General features: G+C 42.6%; 1 protein-coding gene across 2 annotated transcripts in view; it reads right to left on the minus strand.

Moving 5' to 3' along the window:
• Positions 1–16,218, minus strand: part of CNTNAP5 (contactin associated protein family member 5) — an 801,668-nt gene that overhangs the window by 255,939 nt on the left and 529,511 nt on the right. The window lies entirely within an intron of this gene.

Consider the following 16,218-nt stretch of genomic DNA (forward strand, 5'->3'; position numbering starts at 1 on the left):
TAGCTGAATGATGCCAGACATTCTCTTCCATCTTCCTGGACCACTGTGTCCTCAAAATGCAAGTGAGAAGTGATCTATCTCTACCTCACATTTGAGTATGTGGATTCAGTGAGATGAACACTGAGACAATGCAGCCTAGTATCTGGGACACAGGTACATGATGCATAGTAGTGTCCATCCCTTTTTAAGGAAGGGCTAATGTTGGGGTTTTGGGGTGACCTGGTGCGTTGAGTGTCCCACTTTTGATTTCAGCTCGGGTCATGATCCCAGGGTCATGGGATGGGGCTGCATGTCAGGCTCTGCTCTGGGCATTGAACCTGCTTAACATTCTCTCTCTCTCTCCCTCTGTCCCTCTCCCCATATGCACTCTTTCACAAACAAACATAAAGAACCACCAGAGTAGCCAAGACTGCACTTAGGAGCCTGAAGAGTGACTACTGACTGCAAAGGCTTCCCGTAGTCCTGCTTCTGAGATGGGACATCCAAGGTCACCACCATTCACATCCCCTTTCACAGCGTCACAAAGGAAGACAAGGCTTCTGTAAATTTCAGACTACTTCCTCCACTGTCGCGGATTTTAGATTCTGGTTCTAGAGGTAATTGACAAAAAGTACGTCCAAAGGGCACATGTTCTTTCTCCCGAACTCTCTGCTCCAGAGCTCGTCACAGTATAAATGATTTTGCCAGAGTGCTGGCGTCTTCCCCGGTGGGAGGCCTCTTCTACCTCCACCAGTAACCTGCTCTGATCTTGCTCCAAAGCCATTGCAACAACCTGTTTACTCAAGTCCTCCTGCTACACTGTAAGTTCCACGAGGCAAAGACTGTCGAGTAAGTCGTGTTTGCCGAACACCTGACCCACAGCGGGCATTCGCTCACTGCGGAACAGAACATCTCACGCACTGCTGGGGTTTTCCTGACCAGTGACAGCTCCCGAAATTAGCAGGAAAGTGATACAGGATGTGAAAGTCTGTTGGGAAACATACTTGAAATTCTGCTCAGCAGCCCAGAATATCTGTTGCAAGAGCAGCATTATTGAAAAAAATTTTGCATATCTATCATGAGGTGATCTAAATAAATAAAACATAGTTAATATGCACAGTGAAATACTATGCAGACATAATAAAGACCACACAAGACCTTTCTAAACTGGTGTATGCTACATCCCAGGAAGCCCTGTTAAGTGATAAGACCAAGGCACTGAGGTGCAAAGGTTATGCTACATTTTGTGCAAGAATAAAGAAGAAATAGAAACACACACAGGAAGGATAAACCAATATAAATGGTGACCTAGATAAGATGGGTAAGTAGAGGGTGAATGCAATAGGAGAGAAAGAAAGCCATGGTCAACCATCTTATATAGAATATAAATATAAAACTATATTTATATATTATGTAACTATATAAATAGAAGTATATATAAATTACGTATATTTTACTTTGTAACATGCATAGATTTTGCATAGTCAAAATATAGGATTAAATCAAAAAGATAAAAAGAGGATAAACCTAAAATTGAACGTCAAGCAGAAACAAAAAGCCTCCCTGTATATTAAAAAGATAAAATAATTGCAAATAGGGGCACCTGGATGGCTCGGATGGGTAAGCGTCAGACTTCAGCTCAGGTCATGATCTCACAGTTTGTGGGTTCAAGCCCCACATCAGGCTCTGTGCTGACAGCTCAGAGCCTAGCGCTTGTCTTCAGATTCTGTGTCTCCGTCTCTCTCTGACTCTCCCCTGCTCACGCTGCCTCTCTCTCAAAAATAAATAAACATTAAACAAATAATAACCACAAATAAGGAAAGAGTAATTCAAGTAACTTTTCAATGAAGTATTCTGTCTGGCTATACTCCCTCGTTAAGATATATTCTGAGAACAAAAATTAACATTCAGGAAATGTTACACTTTATTTCGTTATAGGTTGTGACATGGCTGATGTAACTCAAACTATTTTGTGTATATGGTCAGGTAGAACAAATGAGTAAATATATAGGTATTGTTGAGATAGATTCTCACTGTGAGAGAAGGGAGATCTATACAGAAGAGAGAATGATGAGGAAAAATCTAAAAATGCTGTATTTGTATTAGCTATAACCATAAGAAATCATATTTTAAACACAAGTGTGCATATGTGCACACACACATACACATTTCCTACTTCTGTCCACTGAAATAGAGTAGAAGTAATGAGCAAACGTAACCCCTAGATCCTAATTTCTAAATACCATTTGCTACAAAAAGGAACTATGCTTTTTTGAGAAAACAGCTGAATCTGGGTGTAGGCAGGGCAAGTTCAAGGGAACATCTGGTGCTTGAAACAAGGAAGTACTCCAAGATTAATGAAGCAGGTAACAAAGCCATAGGAGCAGAAGTAGCCAGACTATGACTGGCTACATTTGGGGAAATCTGAACATCAAGGAATATAGTGATAATAGTAACAACATTTAATTTTTTATTTAAAAATTATTTTTAATGTTTTTATTTATTTCTGAGGGAAAGAGAGACAGCGTGAGCAAGGGAGAGTCAGAGAGAGAGGGAGACACCAAATCTGAAGCAGGCTCCAGGCTCTGAGCTAGCTGTCAGCACAGAGCCCAACGCGGGGCTCGAAGCCACGAACTGTGAGATAATGACTGAAGCCCAAGTCGGACCCTCAACCGACTGAGCCACCCAGGAACCCCAATAGTAACAACATTTTAAAATGAAATAATTTTTTTAAATGTTTTTTTTAAATTTATTTCTAGGAGAGAGAGAGAGAGAGACAGCGTGAGCAGGGGAGGGTCAGAGAGAGAGGGAGTCACAGACTGAAACAGGCTCCAGGCTCTGAGCTGGCAGTCAGCACAGAGCCCGATGCGGGGCTCGAACCCACAAACCGCGAGATCATGACCTAAGCGAAAGTCGGACGCTTAACCGACTAAGCCACCCAGGCGCCCCTAAAATGAAATAATTTATGAGTCTAGATGAGTCTGGAGTGACATAAGGCAGGTGGAGGCAGGGCAAGGAATAGTAAGCTCTTCAAAAAAAAGAAAAAAGAAAAAAGCTTTTCTGTCGAGAAGAAAGCAGAATGACAGTTGAAAATGTAGAAGGAATTACAGGATTAGTAAAACAACAGTTTATAAATTCCACTGTGATAACATATGGGTCAGGGTCATTCCCAGATCAGGAGGAAATGTTGAGGAAGTAGATATTCACACAGCGTCTGCATGTAACCCCACAGACAACTCACCAATTTTCAATCACCTTCACAGTGCAGAGATCTGGCAGAAGTGTTTTCGCTGGTGATGGGGCTGAATCACCCCAGTAACATCATGTGCCTCTTGATGGGATGCACTGAGAAGGACAGACATCACCCACGAGGTTTTCTTGCCCAAGTTTTCCAACAATAAAGAAATTATCAGAAAAAATCTAAAACATATATGGAATATTTTTCTTAACAACTGGCTAGTACACTCCAAAACAGGTGATATAATGAAAGACATACAAAAGAGATGGGTGGGTGGAAGGGACTTTCTCCTTAAAAGAGACTGAATGGATATGACCATCAAATCCAACATGTGGACATTGTTTGAATCCTGAAAAGAAATACAAAAACAGATAACACTGTAGGGACGCGATGGACTGTGCACTGAGTAATTTGATTGGATTAATGTTTATGTTCTTAGGTAGGGTTTTAGTATTGTGGTTAGGTAGGATAATACCCTTCTTCTTAAAGATATAAGCTGAAGTCTTTAGGTTTCAATGATCAGTGGTCTACAACTTACTTTCAAATAGTTCACAAAAAAAGAAGATTTTTAAAAAGTTTACTTATTTATTTTGAGAGAAAGAGAGCACAATCAGGGAAGGGAGAGAGAAAAAGAGAGAGAGAGAGAGAGAGAGAGAGAGAGAGAATCCCAAGCAGGCTCCACACTATCAGCACAGAGCCTGATGTGGGGCTCAATCCTATGAACCTTGAGATCATGACCTGAGCTGAAATCAAGAGTAAGATGCTTAACTGATTGAGCTACCCAGGCGCCCCAAGAAGCATTTTATACCAGGAGAAAGGGAAGCCAGGGAGGGGGAGAGAAAGGGAGAGAGAAAGAGATGAAGGTGGCACTAATATGCAAGTATGGAAAAGTTGGGTGAAAGATACGGGTGATCATTTGTGTGTTCTTTCTACTTTTCTGCAAGTTTGAACAGTTTAGAATAACAATTCTGGGGAGGGAGAGATAAGCTTTGCACAGCACTAAACCTGTAGTGAGTGCTCCAAGCTATTCTCCTGGGCCCTGACAAATTCATGTGCATGTGCCTTTATACCAACACACACACAGCTGAGGACTAATTATCCAAAAAATTATCAAGTGGCAAAATTAGTATCAAACTCAACCATTCACACACACAGTAAGACAGCCATTCCCAAGTGCATATTTGTTAATAATGTTGAATTAATTTTCATGAGTACTTTCAGTATATCAGCAGTTGTGTGGTAGTAGAAGTTATTAGTTATTATTTTCATGACTGTATCCCCCAGAAACCAGAGTCAAGGTATCTGGGGATAGAATGGTAAAAATAAGTAATAATAATGGTCATGTATTAGGTGTATAATGCCAGGTATTTTTTTCTTATGGGTTATCAATGATCTCATACAAACTTCATTGCCACATTAAAAATGGGTTCTATGATTCATTACAGAAGAGGAAACTGAGGAATAGGGGAGCTGAGTAACTTAACAACCTCACCGAAATCAACAAAACTAAGAAGTACCAAGGATCCAAGAAGTGCTTGGATTCCAACCAAGCCCAAGCTCTAAATGACCATGCTAGAGTCGGTGCAGTTTTGTCTATTACATGAATTGAGGGTGGAACCATGAGAATAGCTACAGGCCAAGGAGCTTCGTAAAGAGAACGAGAGGAGAACCTGGTCTAAAGCAAGAGGTGAGGGAATGATATTCCAGAAGAATAGTACCAGGTACAAGATCCAAGACCTGAGGGCTGGTCGTGGTATGCAGAGCTGGCACTGTTAAACCCATGTGGGACTGTCCCCAGGGAGAGTCTAACCAGCCAATGTCCCTTGCTGGTTTCTTTCTGAAAATACCTATAACATACCCAAATGCTTGCATACTGACAGCACAAGGCTGACTGGTGCTCCTGTGATTTGAGGAGGAGGAAAAAGGCTCTTAGATAAATGGCTGCTTGACTTTCCCTACTTCACAGAGCATAGAATCACAAGCTGCTGGCACATCTTAGCTCTTTTATACTTTGGGATGTCTTGACTGACTTTGATTCATGATCTCTCCCTGGAATCCCGGGCTCAAAGCAGAAGTGAACAAGAGCAGGCCAGCCTTCGGGGAGGCGCCTTTGACCGACACTTGTTATTTCACTCTCTCAGACAAGGAAGTGTCCCGCCCAATGGCAGCATTGCATCAGAACACACAGGTGAGCCAGGAGCCCTCAAACAAGGCCAAGGGCTCTTGGGTACCTGCTCATTACATCCCCACATCTGGGATCCTGCTGCACTCAAGAGGACTGATTTTCCTCTTTTGTCTTCTGTCCAGCCCCAGGACACCTGTCTTTCAAGGTCAAACCCAAGCCCTATGTACCCCAGGAAGCCTTTCTTGATCACTCTTCTCTCTGAATTCCTTTGGTATCTAGATCTTGCTATGACAGTAATACTTGTTGATTATGACTTCTATTTTAGAAGCTCTTAGAGACTGTCACAGATTGTATTGAGTCTATTAGCACATTGCTCATTTACTTTCATGTAATGTACACATCAGCACATTGAGGTAAGAGTAACTGATCACCCTTATTATACAGATGAGGAAGCTGAGTCTCATAGATGTTAATGTGCCCAGAATTCCATAGCTGTCAAGTATCTACAAGAAAAAGTGCATGACTTAAACAGCATAGCCTAGATAAACATACTTTAAGCGCTAGAAGTTAAATATGAGACCCTTGGGCATTGAGGTTAGTGGTGTACAGTAGACTGCACAGCACTCAGCACAAGGCAGCCTCAATAAACACTGATTGACTGAATTGTGCCCTGATCCTCACAGCACTAAAAAGAAAGCAACACCAGGTATCTGAAAAAAGAAAAAAAATGTACTGTGAAAGGTCTACCAGGAAGGTGTCAGGATAGGCTCTGTGTTCAGATCTTAAGAAGAACTGTGTTCAGATCTTTCAGTCATTGACCAGGTGAAGTGGAGGATGAATAAGGAAGGGGAGTTGTTAAGAGTAAAGTACTATGCTAATCACCGTGTAAAGATATTTCTCAAAGTCTGATACCTTCAGGTACTTGTTAAAAATGCTATTTCTGGGGCGCCCGGGTGGCTCAGTTGGTTGAGCATCCAACTCTTGATTTTGACTCATGTTACGATCTCATGGGGTTTGTGGGATTGAGCCCTGCAACAGGCTTGACACTATCAGTGTGGAGCCTGCTTGGGATTCTTTCTCTCTCTCTCTGCCTGTCTCACCTGCTTGTGCTCTCTCGCTTTTTCTCTTTCACTATAAAAAAATCAAGAAACCAGTGTGTGAATTTGTAAGGGAGGGTATGTGAATGAATGAATAAACAAATAAAGGAATGAGAATCACACTGCAGTCACCCCCTCCCACCATCTTTTGTCCTGAGCCTTCTGTTCTCATCCACGTGGTTGGAGTCAACTGGCCGTGGTAATGGTTGTGTGAAAGGAATTTCTCTAAGTGCTTGTTAAAATTCTTGGCAATTCAAAGGTGACAATGCTTTAATTTCAGGGTAATGCTACAGCTTTATGACTTAGTAGTTTTATTTAATGGCTCAATTTAGCAGGAGATTATGCCGTCTGCCACTGGTCCAGAGAGACTTCTTTAAAGCTCATGCCTTTGACACAAGCAGGGCTGCTCCCAGGCTCTGTGGAAGAGACCAGCCTTCTGGAAGCCCTGTGAGGTCACCACAACTTGGCAGACAGTGTAAGATATCAAACAGGGAGAGAGACACTTAAAAAAAGTTTCCTTCCTCTAAGCTGTTGAATTGCCATTTTTCTTCAGCTTAAATCAGTCCTTTGGTAAATGCTTAATTTATAGAAAGCAAATTGTCCCTCTGAAATACAAGCAACAATTCAAGTATTATTCCAACTGATTAAACTGCTAGTGAGCCACGGCATATATGTCACCCATGAGTGAGCCTCAAGCAGGAGACGGTATTTCTGCTACCCGGGGACAGGGACACAGCTCGTGGGCCCCTCCCAGGGATGAGCTGAGCCTGCCGCTCAAAAAGACAACAGACACATTTCCAAGAAAAGAAGAAGGAATAGAAAGAGAAAGACCTCTGTCTCCTCCACCACCTGCTTGGTGTCAGTCACTCTCCAACATTCTCTAAATGTTAACTCATTTAATGGAGTACATACCAATCACAGAAGGCTATTGTCATCACTTTTCCTCTACAGAGAGGGGAAGTGAGATACAAAGATGGAGGGCCTTGCTGTTAGTCCCAAGACAATAAGTATAATAGATATTAATTATAATAATTTGAAGGATGTAAGAAGCACTAGGAATTGTTAGACTTTTAATTAATGCATAAGAACTCACATACCCTCACAGCCATGCCCTTCAAAATTAGCGGCCATGAATAAGGAGCTAGGAATTTGCACAGGTAGAAGGGGGCGGGGGATGGAGAGCCATGGCTAGGACTGTGCTTTCAACAGATACTTCGAGCTGTTTTATGAATTATGAATCAAACTGGGCAAGGCTGAGGACTTGGATGGTTTTATTTACTAAATAAGTAAATTATTTATTTTTTGAGAGAGAGAGAGAAGAGCAAAGAGAAAAAAGGAGACAGAGAATCACAAGCAGGCTATGTGACATCATGACCTGAGCCAAAATCAAGAGGCAGATATTTAACTGACTGAGCCACCGAGGCACTGTGTGTGTGTGTGTGTGTGTGTGTGTGTGTGTGTGTGTGTGTGTGATGACAAGGACATGAGATTATAAACTCTGTGGACTTGAGGGACCACATCATTCTCCTTCAAAGCTGACTTATATATTTTGAGAGACAGAGAGAGAAAGAGAGAGAGTGAGCAGGGGAAGGGCAGAGGGAGGAGAGAGAGAATCCCAAGCAGGCTCCGCTCTGTCAGAGCAGACCCTTATATGGGGCTTGATCACACAAACTGTGAGATCATGAGCTCAGGGGCAATCAAGAGCTGGAAATTTATTTTTTTTAATTTTTTAATGTTTTTATTTATTTCTGAGAGAGAGAGAGAGACAGCATGAACAGGGGAGGGTCAGAGAGAGAGGGAGACACAGAATCTGAAACAGGCTCCAGGCTCTGAGCTGACTGTCAGCACAGAGCCCGACGTGGGGCTTGAACCCACAAACCGTGAGATCATGACCAGAGCCGAGGTTGGACGCTTAACCAACTGAGCCATTCAGGTGCCCCAAGAGCTGGAAATTTAAACTACTGAGCCATCCAGGCACCCCTGTGGGACTATATCTCAATCATTTCTATATCCTCAGTGCCTGGTCCAGAGCAGACAGCCAATGCACAATGATTCAAAGTCATAAAGCAAAGTGTACCTCCCGGGCCTTAGGACTCGCTGGTAAGACAAACAGCACATCTGACAAGAACAGCTTTAGGTCTGCTGGCTCTAACTGGAATCTTGTTTCTATAACTTGCTAGCCTCATTAACACATTTGCAAAGTAAAAACAATTCCAGTTACTTCACAGTGATGCCTCTTGAAATAGCCCAGTAACCAGGGGATATACAGCACGACCCTATGCGGTCTGTAATTGAACGACAATCTTTTGGCAACTATACTTCCGCAATGATGGCTATCTGACTTATGATGAAAGACAAACTTGATTACTTGAGCCACAATGGTTCTTGTAGATGACTTTGGCAGGGAACTTAATACTTCCTTTTTGTGTTGTGTATGTGTGTGCCTGTGCATGTTTGTGTGTGTAAGAAGTGGAGTGTTTGGGGCAGAGTCCAGGAGGGGGATGCCAAAAGGAGGTACGAGAACAGAATTTTATTACAGATGGACAAGACAGCAATGACTAAATTCTACCTCTCTTTTGTGTAATATACAGCTGCCAGAAATTAACAATGTACTAAGAAACTCAGGGAGAGATAAATGCGCCATAACTTGGTTCTTCACAATGTCATGGGTTCCTCTTATTTCCTAACTTCCTATATACTTACAGACCCTGGTACATGCTCTACACAGACTGTAAACTCGCTGACATTGCTCTAACGCAAAAGCAAGGCGGAGAACTGTTAGACCTAACTGAATGGATGCATTTCTTTCTTTTTGTCAATAGTCTGGATGATAATCTATTACCCGCAATCACACTGCACAATTATGTGCAGGAATATTAGGGAAACCTCAATTGCAGCTTCTCTACCTACTCCATTATGCATGCTTTGATGAGTTTTAATGAAAACAGACCCTGCTGCCAAAGAAGGGAGAACAGAGCATCATAATAACGGGAGTGATAAGATATGGAGACTTGTAAGGTGGTTTGCAAATGGATTATGAGCTGTTCGAGAATGAAAAACAAGTTTTGCTTTAGAGATTTGCCTAAACATCCCTTGTAAGTTCCTTGCAATGGCTGATGATTGCTCTACAGGTCTAAACACATGAAATTGGCACTGTATCCATCTAGACGGAAAATCAGTGTGTTTTGTTGGTGGTTTTAAACAAATGATTTTGCATATCCATATACAATTGTACTGTACAAAGGAAAACACTGTGTGTGGCTAGGAAACATCTTTTAACATGTTGACAAGGTGTCCTGTTAACATTAAACATGGCCAAATGGAAGCGACACAGAATGAGTTTAAATGTCAAGTTCTAAAGAAAATCTTGTTGGCATGCCTCGCCTTTCTAATTCTGCTTTATCAATACTAGAAGCTGCCCTTCAAAAATGCTACCTCCAGGCTCCCAGAGCCCCAGAAATCTCATGGCACCTGCAGAAGGAACGCAGACTTTACCACTGGCAAGGGTGCACAGCTATCTTTTCCGGCTAGTGTGAGTATATAGATATCATCTACACTAGGACAGCAGTGAGGGAGAATGAGGGCATGGCTAATACTTACACCAGGGTATTTGGCTACCCTATTTCATGACCAGCTACATTTTGGAATCAGGAAATTCTCATATATATTATAATCCTCACATTAACCTTTGAAGGAAGCCATTTTTATCATCTCCATTTTACTAATAAGGAAATCAAGATCCAAAAATGCTAAATGACTTGTCCAAGGTCACTCAGCTGGAATACACTGGCAGTAGAACTTGAATTCCAATGTGCCTCCAACACATGTGCTACTTCCATTGGTCCTTCCCATGTTTGAAGATAGGAAGGGGTTTGGGGAGGGCCACCGATGGGAGGTCTTGGAGGCAGTGGGAACAGTCGGGCACTGGCACTCTCAGATTTGCAGATGTTCCACGCGGGAGAATGAGTTATGCCCACTTAAATCAGACACTGAGTTAGTATCCACAGTTCCAGACTGCTATTGATTTAATGGGACAGGACCTTAATCTAAAATAAAATAGGGGGAGTGGGAAGACAAAAAGGGAAAAAGTAGAAAATAATCTTTAATTTGGCTGGAATTTCCCAGAGTTCCATTTACACTGAACTCATTGGAGGATGCACAAAGTAGATCCAGGATTCATCATATCCTGTCACTTGTTTTCCATCAAGTGGCTCACAGACCCATAGGAGCACACAAGTAAATGCTAGCAGTTATGATGCAGTATGACTGGCATCATGATGGAAATATGAAGAAATGAGAGGGGAGCACAGTGTAGGAGCACCCAAACTACAGGTAACTCAAGTCCAGTTGTCCAGACAAACAGAGCCAATGAGATATGAGTATAAATATCTACCTATATCTATATCTAACTAAGTCTATCATCTATCTATCGAGCAATTGATTGTCAGTTTTAAGAAACTGGCTCACAAGATCATGGAGGCTTTCTTTGTAAATTCAATGTCTGCAGGGTAAACCAGAAGGCTGGAGATCAAGCAAAGAGTTGCAGTTGGGAGTCTGATGGCCACCTGCTGGCAGAGTTTCTTTTTGTTTGTTGGAGGTCAGTCTGTTCTACTTAGGCCTTGAACTAATCAGATGAGGCCCCTCCACATTTTGGAGGGTAATCTGCTTTACTCACAGCTCACTGATTTAAATCTTAAACTCATCTAAAAGACACCGTCATAGAAATGTTAATGATATTTCTTGACCAAATATCTGGGCACCACAATCCACCCAAGTTGAAACATAAAACAAACCATTGGACCGAGGGAAGCAGGAAATACCTGAGAAGCCTAATTCTCTTACCTTCCAACCCCAAGTTCTTTCACAGATTCCCCAGGCAGTCACTGATTTCAACTACTTTCTGTGCCCTGCTTTTTCTCCAATCCTATCTTTTCCTTTATATTGATCCCAGTGCCTAGAACTCTCTCACTTCCTGATGGCAGGTAACCCGCCCTGCAAGCCCACTTTACACCCATTTTCATCCAGTAAACTAATTCCAAGTCTGCCTAGATTACTTGTTGTGTTAAATGCCCTCCTCTGTACTTGCCCAACTAGACTGACATAGCCAAGGATAACCACAAACTTCACATCATCGGCTAACATTATCCACATCCAGGCCAGGAAAATTTTAACACCAGGTAAGTAGTGGCATGGGGCCCAGGTGTCCCTTTCAACCAAACATTATGTTTTAGTATGTCATGGTTTCCCTTAGTGGTCTACATGTCCCTCAATAATTCACCAACTGAGTGACTTAGCAACTTTTAATCCATTAGTTCCCTCTGTCTCTTGTTCAGTGTGCATTTCCTGCATTCATCTTAACCTCACTCCCATTGGCCCACACAGGGAGGTCCTACCTGCTTCAGGCTGAAATCTATTGAACAAATCCATGCCTTATATAGTTGCATATTTTGTGGATTTCACTGACAGCCCCTGCCTCACCACCATCCTTGATGACTTCTTTTTTTTATTTATTTATTATTAATTTTTGAGAGAGAAAGAGAGAGAGAGAGAGAGACAGCATGAGCAGGGGAGGGTCAGAGAGAGAGGGAGACACCAAATCTGAAGCAGGCTCCGGGCTCTGAGCTGGCTGTCAGCACAGAGCCCAACGCGGGGCTCGAACCCACGAACTGTGAGATCATGATCTGAGCAGAAGTCAGACGTTTAACCAACTGAGCCACACAGCTGCCCCAATCCTCGATGAATTCGAATCATTTATTTCCCCACACTTCTCTGTACAGTTATTTAAACAGGCTAAATAGGGTATTTTCCATTTGCCCTAACAATGCACTCTTCCTCCTTCTGCTGCCTTCTCTGTGCCCAGGAAGGCTGCTGAAAAACATGACATCAGCAAGTGCTCTTGCTTCTGAATTCTAGCTGGGTTCTCAGTGAAGACATAAGAAAGAGACTGGTAGGACCAAAGGGAGATGGAGGCCATTCCTTGAGCTCTTTGCTGGCTGTTCCCACATAGGGGGGGTCACAGTTCTTCCAGGGCACAACCTCTCCACATGCTTCTCCCCTTCCTACTCTGGCAACTGTCCCTCTCTTCGCCTCTATGGGCCTGAGGGAGGGAACGGCCCATCTGTTACTAGCTCTGTTCTGTGGTCCCTTCCCATAATTTCCTACTATAGGCTCACACCTTTGTAAACAGTCCCTAACCAAGCAGGCCCTCTGAGAGATCCACTGGCCTCAAGTCAAAGGCGCATGCTAAAGCCTACATATGCTATGAGGATGGCATCTTGTGGCCGGTGTTCAGAAAGTAGTTCACCTTTCATTCAGAGACATTTAACTAGTCTGACATGCTCAATAACTGTCTATGATAAAACATCCCTTCTTTTCCCCAGAACTGATGCAGTAGCTTTCCCTTGCTGGGAAACTATAGTTTCCAGATCATGGACCTTCAACAGCTTTTGCTTATCCCTACTCAAGGAAAATTGATCCTTTCCTACTCATTCAATTTGATTAGTTTTCCAGTGTTCTAAACTTGTGACTCATATTGGTGAGTTTTATGGCCCCCACAAATATGCAGGCTCGAGAGACCCTTGAACTTTGTTCCTGACATTCATTTGCTCTTCCTGGAAATGCCCTCTTTCGCTTCTTCTTCTGGCCAGTCTCTACTCCCGCCCTGGGTCTCGGAAACATGCATTGCCTGCCTGCCCAAAAACCCTTTGCTCCACAAGAGGCTGGGTTAGGTGTCTCTTCTGCGGGCTCCTAGAACATGATAGGCATCCTGTCATTATGCTTATAATTTCTGCTCCACGATTAACCTGTGAAGGAGACTGAAATGATACCACGAGGGGTAGAATTCTGTCCTAAAAGATACACTGAAACTCAAAACCTTGGCAGTGGTGAGCATGACCTCAGTTGTAAGTAGGTCCTCTGCAAATGTAATCAGTGTAAGATGAGGTCCTACTCCCTTAGGGTGGGTCTTAATCCAATATGACTGGTATCCTATTTATAAGAGGATGCAGGAGAGGAGAATTTTACCTGTGACTCACAGGGAAGCAGGGTGACAATCCCTGGGAGGCAGTCACTGAGGGTTGCCGCTAAGGCTTAGGAATGCTCAAAGGTTAGGTGTACCAGCAGAAGTCAGAAGAGCCAAGGGAAGATTCTCCCCTACAGGTTTCAGAAATAGCTGGCACCTTAAGTTTGGTCTTCTAGCCTCCAGAATTGTGACACATGCACTGCCGGGTATTTTTAAGCCTCTCAATCTTCACTCTGTTATAGCAGCCTAGAGAAACTGATGCAGACACTATTTTGTGTCCTTAGCAGTCTGCACAGTGCCTGAAATGTGCAAATGTACCGTGAGCTGAATGGAATTGCACATCATATATAGAGATGTGAGAAATAGCCCAAATGCGCATCCCTGCAGAACCTTCCTCTTTATCTTTTGCATCCATAATTCACTCAACACTCCATCTAAACAGTGGGCATGTCTTCTCTCCTACCCAGCAGCTCCAGGGTGAACTGGCTTGGGACACAGTGTGAGGTATGGCAGGTACACTGTCAAAACATGCATGGGTGCAGTCAGTCCACTTTATAAATAGGTCTAATCCCAAATAGTGTCCCTGTGCAGAGATCATGCTGTGGTCCAGTGAATGGGGCAGTTACTTTGTGAGCACCTGGGAGCTCATCTCCCCAGGGGCACCCTGTCCTGGGTGAGATGCATAGACTTAATGTCCCGGGAGGGGGGAGGGGACACCTGGCCTGTAGGAATGGGGAGCTGAAGCCCTCCCCCACCTAGGGTACATGGTAAAGAGAGATGCATTTGGGATTTGAATTTCCTGTTTTCCATGACTAAAACGTGTCCCTCTTCACTTTCCTGACATCTGTTTGCTTGTATCGGTAGACTTCTTAGGAGAGACGTCCCCTTTTCTGCTGAGCCTCAGATGATCTCTTGGGGAATTCTAAATGAGGAAGGCCTGTGAGACCACCTGGTCCCGGATCCTTATTTTAGGATACCAGAGCTTATTTATGTGCAGCCAGGCCAGGGACACTCAGCTGACTGGCACAAGGTTCCCTGCTTTCTGGTGTCTACACTCTCTGAGTTACCCCAGTAACACTGTGGAAAAGTGCAGAGAACTGCACCTTTTTGTTTTCAGAAACGTGAGTCTTAGCAGAATGAGTCTCCCCTCCACCCTACCCCACCCCTGTTAAGTTCCCTCTGTTTTCCTGTCTATTCCCTCTCTCCCTTCCCCTTCCCTCCTTTCGCTGGAGCCCTTTGTCACACTTTTACTGGTGTTGCAAATCAAAAATCACTCTTAGTTAAGAACATTTAACACGTATAAATAGAAAAATATGTGCATGATCATTATTCTATTTATTTTTTAAATAAGAGGCAGGAGTGCCACGTAAATGAGGCCTATGAATCAATGACACCGTCTGTGTCCCTGAACTTGCATTAGTTTGAAGAGTTTAAAAATTTAAAGCTACATTTAATGGCTATATTTTATTTTCAAAATACATTTTAATGACACAAAGGAAAGTCGATGCTTGCTTTCAAAATATATATTTAAATAATATAAAAACAGGGAAGGGGATGAAACCTAGGAGACTCTTAAATACAGAGAAGAAACAGAGCGTTGCTGGAGGGGCTGTGGGAGGTGGGATGGGTTAAATGGGTGAGAGGCATTAAGGAATCTACTCCTGAAATCACTGTTGCACTAGATGCTAACTCACTTCGATGTCAATTAAAAAATAAGAAAAATATATATATGTTAAAAACATATACGTTCCACAGAAGAAATACACATACGCATTCATAGAAAAAAAAATTCCAAGGAAATCCTAACAATAAAGTAACAAAGCAATCTGTGGATTGCGGTTTGAGGGTCCTTTCAACATTTTCTTCATACTTTGCTTTTCTCCTTAAATTTTCTATAATTAATATTCATTTACTTTGTAACAAAAATTGAATCACTGTTTAAGGCAAAACATAAGCAATACCAAGTATCCACTTAATGTTTTAGTGATACAAATTATTATTGCACCGGAAGGTTTTGTTTGCTTCCTAGGTCTTGACTATTGGTTCCAGTATTTATGACCTCGAACAAGTCATGAAGTTCTCATTTTCTCTTCCCCTCTATGTAAAAGAGAGATAAAAATATCTACCTCAGGTTTTACTGTGAGGAGTCAAAGAGAGGGTATTTGTAAACTCTCAGTCCAGCTCCCAGAGTTGGTAGGAGCTGCGTGATCACACCTGATCTCTTCTTTTTCTCATTCTGCAGCTAAATCACACTTTTTATTTTTGGTAGTGTAGACCAGGGTCAATTCGCATTGGAATCACTTAGGGGGCTCAGGAAAAGGGCATTGACTGAACTCGAATGTCTTCAGCTAGAAAGTTTGTATTTTTAGCCAGAATTGCTGGAGGTCTATTTGTTAATGACATTTGGAAAATAATCAAGATCCATGGGGAAAACTAGTTCTTCATCTCTAGATTGACACTGTAGGTTACCATAACGATGAAGAGAAAACAGTCCCACAATTTCTAATTATATTATGGGGGAGTTGAGAAGCAGCTAGCATACGTGCAGGTTGGAGAGATGAAGTTAAGTTTTAAGGAAATGTAAAGAAATGCATCTAATTCTGTGTAAATAACATCTTCTGCAGAAAACCTGCGGCTGTTTGTATCCAGATGAGCAAATTGCTAAGTGCCCATAATCCCCAGTTTTGCAATGGTCTGCTTGCATTTCTACCTGTGATATGTACGGCATTTTCCCTGATATTTCTGCTTCATAAATGAG

This window comes from Crocuta crocuta, unplaced genomic scaffold (genome assembly GCF_008692635.1).
Source record: "Crocuta crocuta isolate KB4526 unplaced genomic scaffold, BGI_CrCroc_1.0 scaffold5, whole genome shotgun sequence".
Classification (NCBI taxonomy): Eukaryota; Metazoa; Chordata; class Mammalia; order Carnivora; family Hyaenidae; genus Crocuta; species Crocuta crocuta.